Genomic DNA, 14,297 nt, shown 5'->3' with positions numbered 1-14,297 from the left:
TGCACACTCTTGGCATTCTCTCAACCAGCTTCACCTGGAATGCTTTTCCAACAGTCTTGAAGGAGTTCCCACATATGCTGAGCACTTGTTGGCTGCTTTTCCTGACACTGTGGTCCGACTCATCCCAAACCATCTCAATTTGGTTGAGATTGGGGGATTGTGGAGGCCAGGTCATCTAATGCAGCACTCCATCACTCTCCTTCTTGGTAAAATAGGCCTTACACAGCCTGGAGGTGTGTTGGGTCATTGTCCTGTTGAAAAACAAATGATAGTCCCGCTAAGCCCAAACCAGATGGGATGGCGTATCGCTGCAGAATGCTGTGGTAGCCATGCTGGTTAAGTGTGCCTTGAATTCTAAATATATCACAGACAGTGTCACCAGCAAAGCAGCCCCACACCATAACACCTCCTCCTCTATGCTTTACGGTGGGAAATACACATGCAGAGATCATCCGTTCACCCACATCGCATCTCACAAAGACACAGCGGTTGGAACCAAATATCTCCAGTTTGGACTCCAGACCAAAGGACACATTTCCACCGGGCTAATGTCCATTGCTCGTGTTTCTTGGCCCAAGCAAGTCTCTTCTTCTTATTGGTGTCCTTTAGAAGTGGTTTCTTTGCAGCAATTCGACCATGGCCTGATTCACACAGTCTCCTCTGTACAGTTGATGTTGAGATGTGTCTGTTACTTGAACTCTGTGAAGCATTTATTTGGGCTGCAATTTCTGAGGCTGGTAACTCTAAGGAACGTATCCTCTGCAGCAGGGGTAACTCTGGGTCTTCCATTCCTGTGGCGGACCTCATGAGAGCCAGTTTCATCATAGCGCTTGAAAGTTTTTGCGACTGCACTTGAAGAAACTTTCAAAGTTCTTGACATTTTCCGTATTGACTGACCTTCATGTCTTAAAGTAATGATGGACTGTCGTTTCTCTTTGCTTATTTGAGCTGTTCTTGCCATAATATGGATTGGCTCAAACGCATTAAGAAGGAAAGAAATTCCACAAATTAACTTTTAAGAAGGCACACCTGTTAATTGAAATGCATTCCATGAAGCTGGTTGAGAGAATGCCAAGAGTGTGCAAAGCTGTCATGAAGGCAAAGGGTGGCTTTTTGAAGAATCTCAAATATAAAATATTTTTTGATTTGTTTAACACTTTTTTGGTTACTACATGATTCCATATGTGTTATTTCATAGTTTTGATGTCTTCACTATTATTCTACAATGTAGAAAATAGTAAAAATATATAAAAGCCCTTGAGTGAGTAGATGTGTCCAAACTTTTGACCGGTAGTGTGTATATATATATATGGCTAAAATGGGTATCGTTATATATATATATATATATATTTCTAACGATACCCATTTTAGCCATATATATATATATTTATTTGTAGGAACTCAGTCGGGGTCTCAATTTAATATTGAGATCAAGAGTAGTAGAATACACCAGGTGCAATTTCGAAATTTCAGCAGTTTTTAACTTTTTATGTCAGTCACTGACAGTCACTCAATTAGCCATGTCAGCTAACAACTTTTAGATTGGTAGTTAGTCTAGCCAGCTATCTAACTTGTAATAATAATGGTCAAATACTGACCGGGCACGCAAGGCATGTGCCCAGGGGCCCTGACCTTCACGGGGCCCCCATTGAATTTGTTAGTCATTCTCACTCAGCTATCATATTTACATGGCATTAAAACTTCAATAAATTCTCTCCACCCCATGGCAAAATGGGTAGAATTGCAGGAAATGTGTTGTAAAACTGCAAAAATGTTCTCTCTGTCCCATGGCAAAATGAGTAGAATTGCATGAAATTTGTTATAAAATTGCAAAGCTTTCTCTACGCCCCATGGCAAAATGTGTAGAGTTGCAGGAAATTAACTTTAAAATCTACATTTGTTTCTACACCGTCAAGAGGGGGGTAGGGCTGGGCGAAATATCGAATTCATTAGATTCATTCTAATGTATGTTTTTGCGCAATATTCCAAATGCCTGTATCACAATAATATTTTAGTTTTTTTATGGGCATTTATGTCCGCTTGTTCTCATGTCTTTCTGGTCTCGTCTCCTTCACTCCTTCTGTGCTGTGTGCACCTTCCCATTTACACCAGAGATCTTTATTTAATGATGAAAAGCCCATAGAAACAAATTGTTTTTTGGGGCACAGTTTTTGCCGAGAGCGAAAACTCTCGCTTCACCTCTTCCTCTCTGTTTACACACACACACCAAGCCTCTCCTCCTGCCACTCACAACAACAGAGCTGAAAGATCACTAATTCCTCTCTATTTGCGTTTGAGGTTTGGTCCAACAAAATCGGTCATATGGACACCGAAACACATTGAGACATAATTTTACTGTACTAGAGGAGACGTTAACCTTTCTAACGATACCCTTTTTATGTCTTAAATATTCAAATTGAGTGCAGAGCAAACACTACTAAAACGGGAGTATCAATGAACATTGATTCTGGAAAACGAATGCTCAGTTTGTCATGCGCTGCATTGCGGTAGCATTTTAGCCAAAGACTGTTATACTAGCTGTCTAGTCTATGCTTATTGCACATTTATAAAACACAAAACGCAATTATATAAGGAATGGGCAACTCATTCTCATTCTGGGAAATAAGGTAGGCCACTTGATTTCAACATCTGAACAAAGTGGACAGGCTAGCATGCTGTTCAAACAGTTGGAGACAGACAGAATAGTGTGTTCACAACAATTCAACTGTTATGCCTTGTTAGCTAGCAAATAGATCCAAGTTTGCTAAACTTAAAATATGAAGATTAGCTGGCTACTCACTAGCACGTGCTTATGAGATGTGTTAGTTTTCTATAATGCCTGCTACAAGAAGTTAGTCATGATTAGTGAATGTGCATTATGCATGGTTCTGGTTAAATTTGTAACTAAAATGGCATTTTCATAGACAGACTTGAAAGCCAGATAAGTGATTATTGCAAAAAATCAGATTTAAACTATTTTGATAAAATAATAAAATTATTAGTGGTTCTTATGGTTGTGGAAGGCTTATATTTAGCCTAGGTATAATTTCACAAGCCCTGAATTCATTAGATTATTACTGACTGTTTGAAATGCAGTGTATTTGACCGTTTAATTGTACAACAAAGCTTATTTAGAGAAAACATATTTAAAAATCAAGATATATATCGTGAATCGTCCAGAAGTTTGTAAAAATCGAAATATAATTTTTAGGGCATATCGCCCAGCACTAAGGGGGGGACCACTAACATGTTTTGCCACTAGTTGGGGGGCCCCCAACCAAATCTCGCTTAGGGCCCCCAAAAGGCTAGAGCAGGCCCTGTTTAAAAGGATGGACATTTATTTTGACCCCTATTTTATTAACTGGTATTGAGAATGTGCAGGTAGGCAGTAGGCACAGACTCCAAAGCTTCAATTAGTTCTCCATCTATGTCTGTCTGTCTGGTAAACAACTTAAGTGCCCTCTGTTCTTTTCTCCATTGCAGGAGGAACCAGGTTTAGACCTACATAGAACCAGGTTTAGACCTACAGTGCACCTATAGTGCTGTGAAAAAGTATTTGCCCCCTTTCTAATTTGTATCTACTTTTGCATATTTTTGATACTGAATGTTATCAGATCTTCAACCAAAACCTAATATTAGATAAAGGGAACCTGAGTGACCATAACACAACAATTACATACTTATTTCATAAACAAAGTTATGCAACACCCAATGCCCCTGTGTGAAAAAGTAATTGCTCCCTTACGCTCAATAACTGGTTGTGCCACCTTTAGCTGCAATGACTCCAACCAAATGCTTCCTGTAGTTGTTGGTCAGTCTCTCACATCGCTGTGGAGGAATTTTGGCCCACTCTTCCATGCAGAACTGCTGTAACTCAGTGATATTTGTGGGTTTTCAAGCATGAACTGCTCGCTTCAAGTCCTGCCACAACATGTCGTCCAAAAAGTTACAGTTTTGAATCATCTGCCCATAGTAGATTCTTCCAAGAGTCTTGATGATCATCCAGGTGCTTCCAGGGGCTTTTTGGCACGACATGGGTCCCATTATGCCTGGCAAAAACCAAACACTCCATTCCACAGTATGAACCTCATACCAACGGTCAAGCATGGTGGTGGTAGTGTGATAGTTACATTTACAGTTTAGTCATTTAGCAGACGCTCTTATCCAGAGCGACTTACAGTTAGTGAATACATATATATATATTTTATTTTATTTTTTTATACTGGCCCCCCGTGGGAATCGAACCCACAACCCTGGCGTTGCAAACACCATGCTCTATCAACTGAGCTACATCCCTGCCGGCCATTCCCTCCCCTACCCTGGACGACGCTGGGCCAATTGTGCGCCGCCCATTAGTCTCCCGGTCGCGGCCGGCTGCGTCAGAGCCTGGATTCGAACCAGGATCTCTAGTGGCACAGTTAGCACTGCGATGCAGTGCCTTAGACCACTGCGCCACTCAGGAGACAGTTAGGGGATGCTTTGCTGCCTCAGGACCTGATCGACTTGCCTTAATAGAAGGAACCATGAATTCTGCTCTGTATCAGATAATTCTACAGGAGAATGTCAGGCCATCCGTCTGTGAGCTGAATCTGAAGCTCAGCTGGGTCATGCAGCAAGACAATGATCCAAAACACACATGTTTTTAGCTTCATGAAAATAGCTAAAAAACAACAAATTTGAAGTTTTGGAATGGCCTAGTCAAAGTCCAGACCTAATCCCAATTGAGATGTTGTGGCAGGACTTGAAACGAGCAGTTCATGCTTGAAAACCCACAAATGTAACCGAGTTAAAGTAGTTCTGCATGCAAGAGTGGGCCAAAATTCCTCCACAGCGATGTGAGAGACTGATCAACAACTACAGGAAGCATTTGGTTGCAGTCATTGCAGCTAAAGGTGGCACAACCCGTTATTAAGTGTAAGGGGGCAATTACTTTTTCACACAGGGGAATTGGGTGTTGCATAACTAATTAAATAAATAAAATAAGTATTACTTTTTTTTGTTATTTGTAAACTCAGGTTCCCTTTATCTAATATTAGGTTTTGGTTTCAGTATCAAAAATATGCAAAAATATTGAAAATCTGAAAGGGGGCAAATACTTTTTCACAGCACTGTACATACAGTATAACTATATTAGATGTTCAGTGACATGGTCCCAAGGATGTTTCCTCTGTTGTTAGCAGCAGCTATAGGGACTGTGATTGGTCAAGACAGTGTATTCAGCTTGCCACTCAAATCTAGTCATGTAAACAGTTGATTGAGGCCCGTATAAAACAACGTGTCTGGAGTTGCTCTCAGACTGAGTGAGCTCAGAGTGTAACCACCCGTAGTTTTACAGCCACACAACCAGAGTACTTTTCCTCACACAAACTAGGTATATTGTGATACAGTACCTTCCAAACACCGTTCCAATTCCACTCCACTGGTAATTGAAGCTGTATCTATTGAAGTAAATAAGCACTTTTCACTGTGGGTTTCCACAGCTTAATGCATATCTGTGTTGATGTTGAGGAGACATCAGCCTGTGCACTGCACACTCGCCCAGTCCTTTGGTGCTTTACCATTGAAACACATATAACACTTATATTGTGTAGTGAGTCATTTGAAGGATATAAAGTGCATTGTAGCTAGACCCTGCACACCAATTACTCATCCCTAAAACAAATCCATCATCCCACACATTAATATCTAGGCAGAGTGTGAAGTCTACACCACAGTGTATAGTTATGCAGTCTACATGACAGATCAGAGCCTGTCTGGACCTGTAGTGGCATTTATACAGAACTGTCTGATGTTGCTATAGCGCTGAAGAAGGCCCATGGTGGCTGCAGACAGCATATTGGTATCTTACAACAGACAGACAGAGCATGCTCCTCAGGCCTCCCATAGCACACCACAGGCATCCCACTGTTGAGTGAGCTGCAGCCAGGGAGGGCTGGTAGTGGGGACACTGACTCCCAGGCACTGATCCAGGTTCACCTGAGCTTAAACCTTGGACTGAATCCCAGTGTTGAAGAGCTGTGGACAGGCTGATCTGGGATCAGCTGGTGAAGACACTGTCAGTCTTTTGCCTTTAAGAACTGAATAAGGGAAAAGTCCCCTGACTTGTGCACTTAATGTCTTAGGGGAGAGGATTATTTTGTAATTACTGTTAGGAATGTAGAATTTGGGCTGGAAGTATTGTACCCACTGTCTGGCCTTTTGTGTGTATATTTTGTGATAACAAGATAATACCAAGACAATAATATGATTATAAAACAAAGAGTTATAATAATAATAATCTGAATAATAAGTTGTGTGTATAGTTGAAATCTGAAGTTTTAATGAAATTAACTGCAAAATGTACCTTTTAATCCAAATTGATCCAGCCAGTTAGAAGTTGATTCTGACTAGCGCCCATGGTTTGGTTGCAGATGTAATGTTTTATATTAAAAGAGACTTACACACTGAACATCATTTTTATACAAAGTTCTTGATACTGGCATTGTTTACTTGGTTTAGATTTTCAGTTCACAAACAAACAATCACATTCTGATGTGGCCCTTAAGGTGTCTGAGGGCAGTTGTTACAGGGATCTGGCATGTGCTCTGGAGGACAGTGGAAGACAAACAGAATACCATCCTCAACCCAACATATTGGGCTGGAGGGCTAGAGGGGTTGATGGGAGGGATAAACATAGCATGCAAACTATACTGAACAAAAATGTAAATTCAACATGTAAAGTGTTGGTCCAATGTTTCATGAGCTGAAATAAAGGAGCCCAGAAATGTTCCATATGCACAAAAAGCTTATTTCTCTCAAATTTGTGCACATCCCTGTTAGTGAGCATTTCTGCTTTGCCAAGATAATCCATCCACCTGACAGGTGTGGCATATCAAGAAGCTAATTAAACAGCATGATCATTACACCTTGTGCTGGGGACAATAAAAGGCCACTCTAAAATGTGCAGTTTTGTCACTCAGCACGATGCCACAGATTGGCATGCTGACTGCAGGAATGTCCACCAGAACTGTTGCCAGAGAATTTAATATTAACTTCTCTACCGTAAGCCTTGTTTTAGAGAATTTGGCAGTACGTCCAACCGGCCTCACAACCGCAGAGCACTGCAGCCCAGGACCTCCACATCCGGCTTCTTCACCTGCGGGATCGTCTGAGACCAGCCACCCAGCTGATGAAACTGAGGAGTATTTCTGACTGTAATAAAGCCCTTTTTCGGGGAAAAACTCATTCTGATTGGCTGGGCCTGGCTCCCAAATGGCTGTGCCACTGCCTAGTCATGTGAAATCCATAGATTAGGGCCTAATTAATTAATTTCAATTGACTGATTTACTTATATGAACTGTAACTCAGTAAAATCGTTGAAATTGTTACATGTTGCATTTTATATTTTTGTTCAGTTTAGAAACTATCTAGCAAGTGCTGAATGTAAAATGTGAACGTTTCAACTGAGATGATAATTCTACCCCAATCACATTTACATTTACGTCATTTAACAGACGTTCTTATCCAGAGCGACTTACAGTAGTGTGTGCATACTTTTTTTATACTTTTTTTCATGCTCCCAACTGTTTTTCAGTTCAACTACCCTCCTCCACCTGAAGCCTATAATATAAAGCCTAAAAGGGGTAGAGAATTAGTGACTAGTAGTTGTTACAAGCACATTCTGGCCAGGCACTTATTCTCTTTAACCCCCTGAACAACAGCCTTCATTTTCTGCACTATTTATGTTTGGTTCCAGTCTATCCACTTTGTACCTATTACCTTTCAGCAGACACACAGGCACTCATACATTAGTCACATAACTATAACACACATACACACACATGCAGACAAGCACATGTATAAGTACTGCTCACATTGTTATTAGTGGAACAAACCAAGATGTAAAATAGGATGACATGGTTCCCCACATTGGAATGAACTAAACTGGACTCAGTAAGGGTTTTTAGTTTTGCTGTATTATAAATGTGTCATTATATAGATAATACTATACCATCATGTACAGTACTACTGGGTGAGAAACAATATTGAAATGCGGGAAGAAAGTATAGGATGTGCAGGTCAAGGATGACATTTTTCTCAATTATCAACTCCATATAGATTGAGTTTAATATATTAGGTTTGAAACAATGATTTTTATATATGAATGCACATATATTATATTTTGAATGATAATATAAACACATCATACATTTTAATACATTTATTTTGAATATGCAAATGACGTGATCTCAAAGATGGGTGGGTGTGGGTTGATAACCAGCGCGTGTAAGAGACTGATTAGTAGCAGTGACGTTTAGATGACGTATTCATTCATTGCACTTGTTGGGGTAAAGAAGATGGTCATCTCTGCTCTGTGCAGAAAGGAAAAACTGAACAACCGAAGTGTCAGTGCAGATGGGACTGTAGCCTAAAATACTATTTGCCTGCTTTCCTAATGAAAGACACCATAATGTTTTGATTTAGCGTTAATATCTATGCTTTGTTTTTATTGTATTTTTTTTCTCATCATGGGTGCCATTTTCTTTCATTTACACACTGTATTTGTATGTATGCGCAGTGAGATGCGTGTGTGTGTGTGTATCTAAGATGTCTTTTGTTGTGTGCTGCTGTGAGGCAGGAGTATTGTAATGAAGACCGGGAGATACCTCATCATACCTCGTCTGAATTAAACCCTGCTGCTCTGTGGACTCTGCTGTTTGGTCTTGTTCTAATACACTGAGAGCCTGTGTGATCCAGATCCAGAAGGACAGACGTGAGCAGAGGTCCTGCCTTTACCATACTCACTTCAACCCCACGCTCACACACATATTCCACACTATCTGACAAATATGCACCTGTGTTCAGGTGTAACTCCAGTGTTTCCAGCTGGGGTTGGTATTCTTTTTTAATTGGGTTTCTTCTCCATTCATTTATACACATGTAACATTGTCTTCAAAAGAAAGACACAATGACAAAAAGGAGATAATAAAGTTGTTTCTTTTGAAACTGGATGTGTGTCTGTTCAATTTGAGCTGTGTGTAGCCTTTTACTTATTTTGAACTTAAGATGTGGGGATTAGGAGTCTTCTGCAAAGGTAAACACTACTGAGAAAATGTTTGTTGAAATTGAAGGTGAGGGTTGCAACACACAATCAACAGTCTTACATTAGAGACATGCCAAGAATACATTATTACATCAACTTAGCCATAATAATCATGCAGCTGGAAAAAAAATTAGTTATGATTGCGGAGCAGTGGCGCTTCAACTTCCGCTGTTATCACTAGTAGCTAGTGGGGGAAGCATTCTGTGATGTGCGCCTCCCCTGGTCGCTCAGTTTGAACGGCTTGGCTTTGGCCCGGGCTGGGGAGCGCTGTTTGAAGGTTGCTTGGAAACTCAACCAATGCTCCTGTCAATCAATCTGCCATTGCAGCAGTCTACCAACTTTGTTTCATACCATCCAGAAAGTAAGTATTGTGTTTCATTCGTTTTTGGGACTGCAGGTGTGAATTGATGGTTAAATTAAAACAATGAGAGGAAACCAAATATGCTGCTTCTGTTTTGACGATATGTAGTGTAAATGTGAAATATAAAGCTATCGAATATTGTGTAAGTCAAATTATAGTCTTATTTGCGCATTATGCGCAATGTTCAATCAAATGCACCTATGCATTGAGTTTTCATGAGAGTGCGTGAATTTGAATGGAACCAGCATCATATCTACTCAGAGCTGGATAATCAGATGTTTTTCCAACATTCTTCTGAAAACATTGGGAATTTGTAATGGTGCTTCCAAACTGTAAGCCTAATGGACAGCTTTCCTACTCAGTCTTCAGTGGAAGGAATTCCACAATCACTGTAAACTACAAAGTGTAGGTTTGCATGTGAGCTGGCCATAGTGGCACCAGAATTAATTGGCTTCTTTGTGAAAGGAAGCTCAGCAGCCTGAAGGCCCCTAGGCAATGGGTCTTTGTTTCTAGGGCAACCTATGATCAACAACAACCCCCACTCACCACCAGGTTGAGTCTGTATTTATGAGTGTGTGAAATGTGTGTTTCACAGGAAATGGCCGATGGCGGTCATGAAGGGGCAGAAGGAGATGCTGCAGAATGAGCTTCTTTACACTGGTCAGATAATGTCCTATCTAAGACTATAGATACTTGAGACAGTGAATCTTTCTTCCTATTCATTCTCTTCTCTCTGGACTTTTTCTCCTCCTGTTCCCTATGTACCCTCTGCTCACCCATGCCACAGGATCACTGTGACCTCCTCCTAGATGCCATAGCTTGCCCAGCTGAGCCGCCTGCAGGTCAGTGTGCTGCATCCATCCTCAGGGTTCATCCTCTTTTTGTTCTGTGTATCTACAAAGTCGTACTGTTATGAACTCACTTCAGTAGCTAAATGTTCACAGGTGCAGAGCCATAGCAATGGGATTGAGGGTATCTCCAGAAAACATGATTGCATCAATACAGGTATGTTGTCTTTAGAACGATCTGGCCTTAATGGCCATGTACTGTAATAATTTCCACCCGGCACAGCCAGATGAGGACTGGCCACCCCCCAGAGCCTGGTTCTAGGTTTCTTCCTAAATTCCTGCCTTTCTAGGGAGCTTCTCCTAGCCACTGTGCTTTAACATCTGCATTGCTTGCTCTTTGGGGTTTTAGGCTGGGTATCTGTAAAGCACTTTGTGACAACTGCTGATGTAAAAAATGTTTTATAAAATGCATTTGATTTGTATTTTAATACGGCACATCTTGAGTGATACTTTTTGTCTAGTATAAACTCACTATTATTGTAATATCTTCATTGCTCTTTTTATTATAGCACCTCTCAGCCTGAGCCACTTTGAGCAGGGACACCGGTCTGGGAACCAACTTGTCTTAATCCTTACATACATTATAACGTGATCCCTTTTAGAGTGTGAGGATTATGGATTGTTCAAGAATAATGTGCCAGAACTGAGCAACCAATACCACAGTGTTACCATTAAGGAGAGAACCCTCAGAAAAAGGACCACTGGATATTAGAACTCACTGTCATTTACAGAGACTCCTTTACCCTCCTGACCCTACCCACCTGGCCAAGCATCTCCCGTCCTCTGACCTGGACCTTGGTTTAGTCTGGATGTCTCTCACCTCTCCTCTCCCCTCTGCTCTCCCCTCAGAGAAGAGCTCAGGAGGCCGGGTGTAACCTGCCGATCGGGAGGAAGAGGAGCCAACCTCATCACAGGCATGGAGTGAGGAGAACTAGCTGGAGTGAAAACCTAGGGGCAAGTGAGAGCAACAAAAGTGCACCACAGAGGTTTAGTGGTCTTAGCAGGAATGAATACTGTCATCACTCTCTAGTGACTCCACCAGGGGGTGATGCACAGCTGTCAGTATAATCATGCTCACAGTCCTTTGTGTTATACCAGCCTACCACAGGTGAGAGGGCTGAGATCCTCCTGCAGTGGGTCTAGTGTCAGAGTTGGGGGTAGTCATCTGAGGGGAAAGGGGACAGTAGTCATAGAAGTTACTGTTATACTTATTTTGTTCCTCCATTATGACACTGATGCTTCTGCCTTTTCCTACTGGTTCCAGTGTCAGTCCCTGGTCCTCCCAGTAACAGCAATGTTGGTACAGGGGTTCTCACGGAGGCCTGTTCCAGTATTGATCCTGAGGGAACCAAGGAGAACAGGAGCCACACTTCTAGAACCACCACCAGATACCTTGCAGGTACTCTACTCTTTTAGCTCATACAATCTACCCTATGCATTTACATGGTTACAGTTATATTTACATTTAGTCATTTACCAGACACCCAGGATATTCTTTAAGCTAAATAAGGAATTCATCACTAACAGTAACTGCAGCCTCTTCCTGTCTCCTCCAGGAGTGCCTGGAGTTTTGACACTGTGACCATTGACAGACCTGGACTCTGTCCGCACAGAGAAGGCCCAGCAACACATCCACAGCAGGCCAGGTGAGAGGCAGGAGCTAGGGGCTTCAACCAACATTTAGAAGGAACATTTAAAAGTTCACATAATAAACATCTGTTTTACGTCACCATAAGATGCCATTCAGACATTAAGTCTGTCAGGCACATGAACATGGTCTCTACACTGACCGGAGTGACTATGACACACCCACACAGGAGCCAAGGGATCTCAAGTATACACCATGTAAGTCTTTATTTTCATTTTTTCATTTTTTTCACCTTTATTTAACCAGGTAAGCCAGTTGAGAACAAGTTCTCATTTACAACTGCAACCTGACCAAGATAAAGCAAAGCAGTGCGATAAAAACAACAACACAGAGTTACATATGGGGTAAACAAAACATAAAGTCAAAAATACAACAGAAAATATATATACAGTGTGTGCGAATGTAGTAAGTTATGGAGGTAAGGCAATAAATAGGCCATAGTGCAAAATAGTTACAATTTCGTATTAACACTGGAATGATAGATGTGCAAATAGAGATACTGGGGTGCAAAATTAGCAAAATAAATAACAATATGGGGATGAGGTAGTTGGGTGGGCTAATTTCAGAATGGCTGTATACAGGTGCAGTGATCGGTAAGCTTCTCTGACAACTGACGCTTAAAGTTAGTGAGGGAGATAAGAGTCTCCAGCTTCAGAGATTTTTGCAGTTCGTTCCAGTCATTGGCAGCAGAGAACTGGAAGGAATGGCGGCCAAAGGAGGTGTTGGCTTTGGGGATGACCAGTGAGATATACCTGCTGGAACGCATACTACGGGTGGGTGTTGCTATGGTGACCAGTGAGCTAAGATAAGACAGGGATTTGCCTAGCAGTGATTTATAGATGACCTGGAGCCAGTGGGTTTGGCAACGAATATGTAGTGAGAGCCAGCCAACAAGAGTGTACAGGTCACAATGGTTGGTAGTATATGGGGCTTTGGTGACAAAACAGATGGCACTGTGATAGACTACATCCAATTTGCTGAGTAGAGTGTTGGAGGCTATTTTGTAAATTACATTGCCGAAGTCAAGGATCGGTAGGATAGTCCGTTTTACGAGGGCATGTTTGGCAGCATGAGTGAAGGAGGCTTTGTTGCGAAATAGGAAGCTGATTCTAGATCTAACTTTTGATTGGAGATGCTTAATGTGAGTCTGGAAGGAGAGTTTACAGTCTAACCAGACATCTAGGTATTTGTAGTTGTCCACATACTCTAGGTCAGACCCGCCGAGAGTAGTGATTCTAGTCGGGTGGGCGGGTGCAAGCAGCGTTCGGTTGAAGAGCATGCATTTAGTTTTAGTAGTGTTTAAGAGCAGTTGGAGGCTACGGAAGGAGTGTTGTATGGCGTTGAAGATCGTTTGGAGGTTTGTTAACACAGTGTCCAATGAAGGGCCAGATGTATACAAAATGGTGTTGTCCGCATAGAGGTGGATCCGAGCGTCACCAGCAGCAAGAGCGACATCATTGATATACACAGAGAATAGAGTTGGCCCGAGAATTTAACCCTGTGGCACCCCCATAGAGACGGCCAGAGGTCCAGACAACAGGCCCTCCGATTTGACACATTGAACTCTATCTGAGAAGTAGTTGGTGAACCAGGCGAGGCAGTCATTAGAGAAACCAAGGCTATTTAGTCTGCCGATAAGAATGCGGTGGTTGACAGAGTCGAAAGCCTTGGCCAGGTCGATGAAGACTGCTGCGCAGTACTGTCTTTTATCGATCGCGGTTATAATATCGTTTAGGACCTTGTGCGTGGCTGAGGTGCTCGGAAACCGGATTGCATAGCAGAGAAGGTACAGTGGGATTCGAAATGGTCGGTGATCTGTTTGTTAACTTGGCTTTCAAATACTTTCGAAAGTTGCAGCGGAGGGTGCAGAGCTGGTGGCCGGCGTAGTGGTAGCCAGGTGGAAAGCATGGCCAGCTGTAGCAAAATGCTTGTTGAAATTCTCGATTATTGTAGATTTATCGGTGGTGACAGTGTTTCCTAGCCTCAGTGCAGTGGGCAGTCGGGAGGAGCTGCTCTTATTTTCCATGGACTTTACAGTGTCCCAAAACTTTTTGGAGTTAGTGCTACAGGATGCACATTTCTGTTTGAAAAAGCTAGCCTTTGCTTTCCTAACTGATTGTGTATATTGGTTCCTGACTTCCCTAAAAAGTTGCATATCGCGGGGGCTGTTCGATGCTAATGCATGACGCCACAGGATGTTTTTGTGCTGGTCAAGGGCAGTCAAGTCTGAGGAGAACCAGGGGCTATATCTGTTCTTAGTTCTGAATTTTTTGAAGGGGGCATGCTTATTTAAGATTGAGAGGAAAGCACTTTTAAAGAACAACCAGGCATCCTCTACTGACGGAATGAGGTCAATAT

The 14,297-nt window shown here is 41.9% G+C and overlaps 1 long non-coding RNA gene across 1 annotated transcript; it reads left to right on the top strand.

Annotated features, from left to right (window-relative positions):
• Window positions 1-10,037: 10,037 nt before the first annotated feature.
• On the top strand, window positions 10,038-11,225 carry LOC121587395. Its single transcript, XR_006004057.1, has 4 exons — window positions 10,038-10,103; window positions 10,231-10,285; window positions 10,388-10,448; window positions 11,141-11,225. It is a non-coding gene; the product is annotated as an uncharacterized LOC121587395 (long non-coding RNA).
• The last annotated feature ends 3,072 nt before the right edge of the window (window positions 11,226-14,297 follow it).

Source organism: Coregonus clupeaformis, chromosome 18, assembly GCF_020615455.1.
Source record: "Coregonus clupeaformis isolate EN_2021a chromosome 18, ASM2061545v1, whole genome shotgun sequence".
NCBI lineage: Eukaryota > Metazoa > Chordata > Actinopteri > Salmoniformes > Salmonidae > Coregonus > Coregonus clupeaformis.
This window is presented reverse-complemented; position numbering and strand designations above follow the sequence as displayed.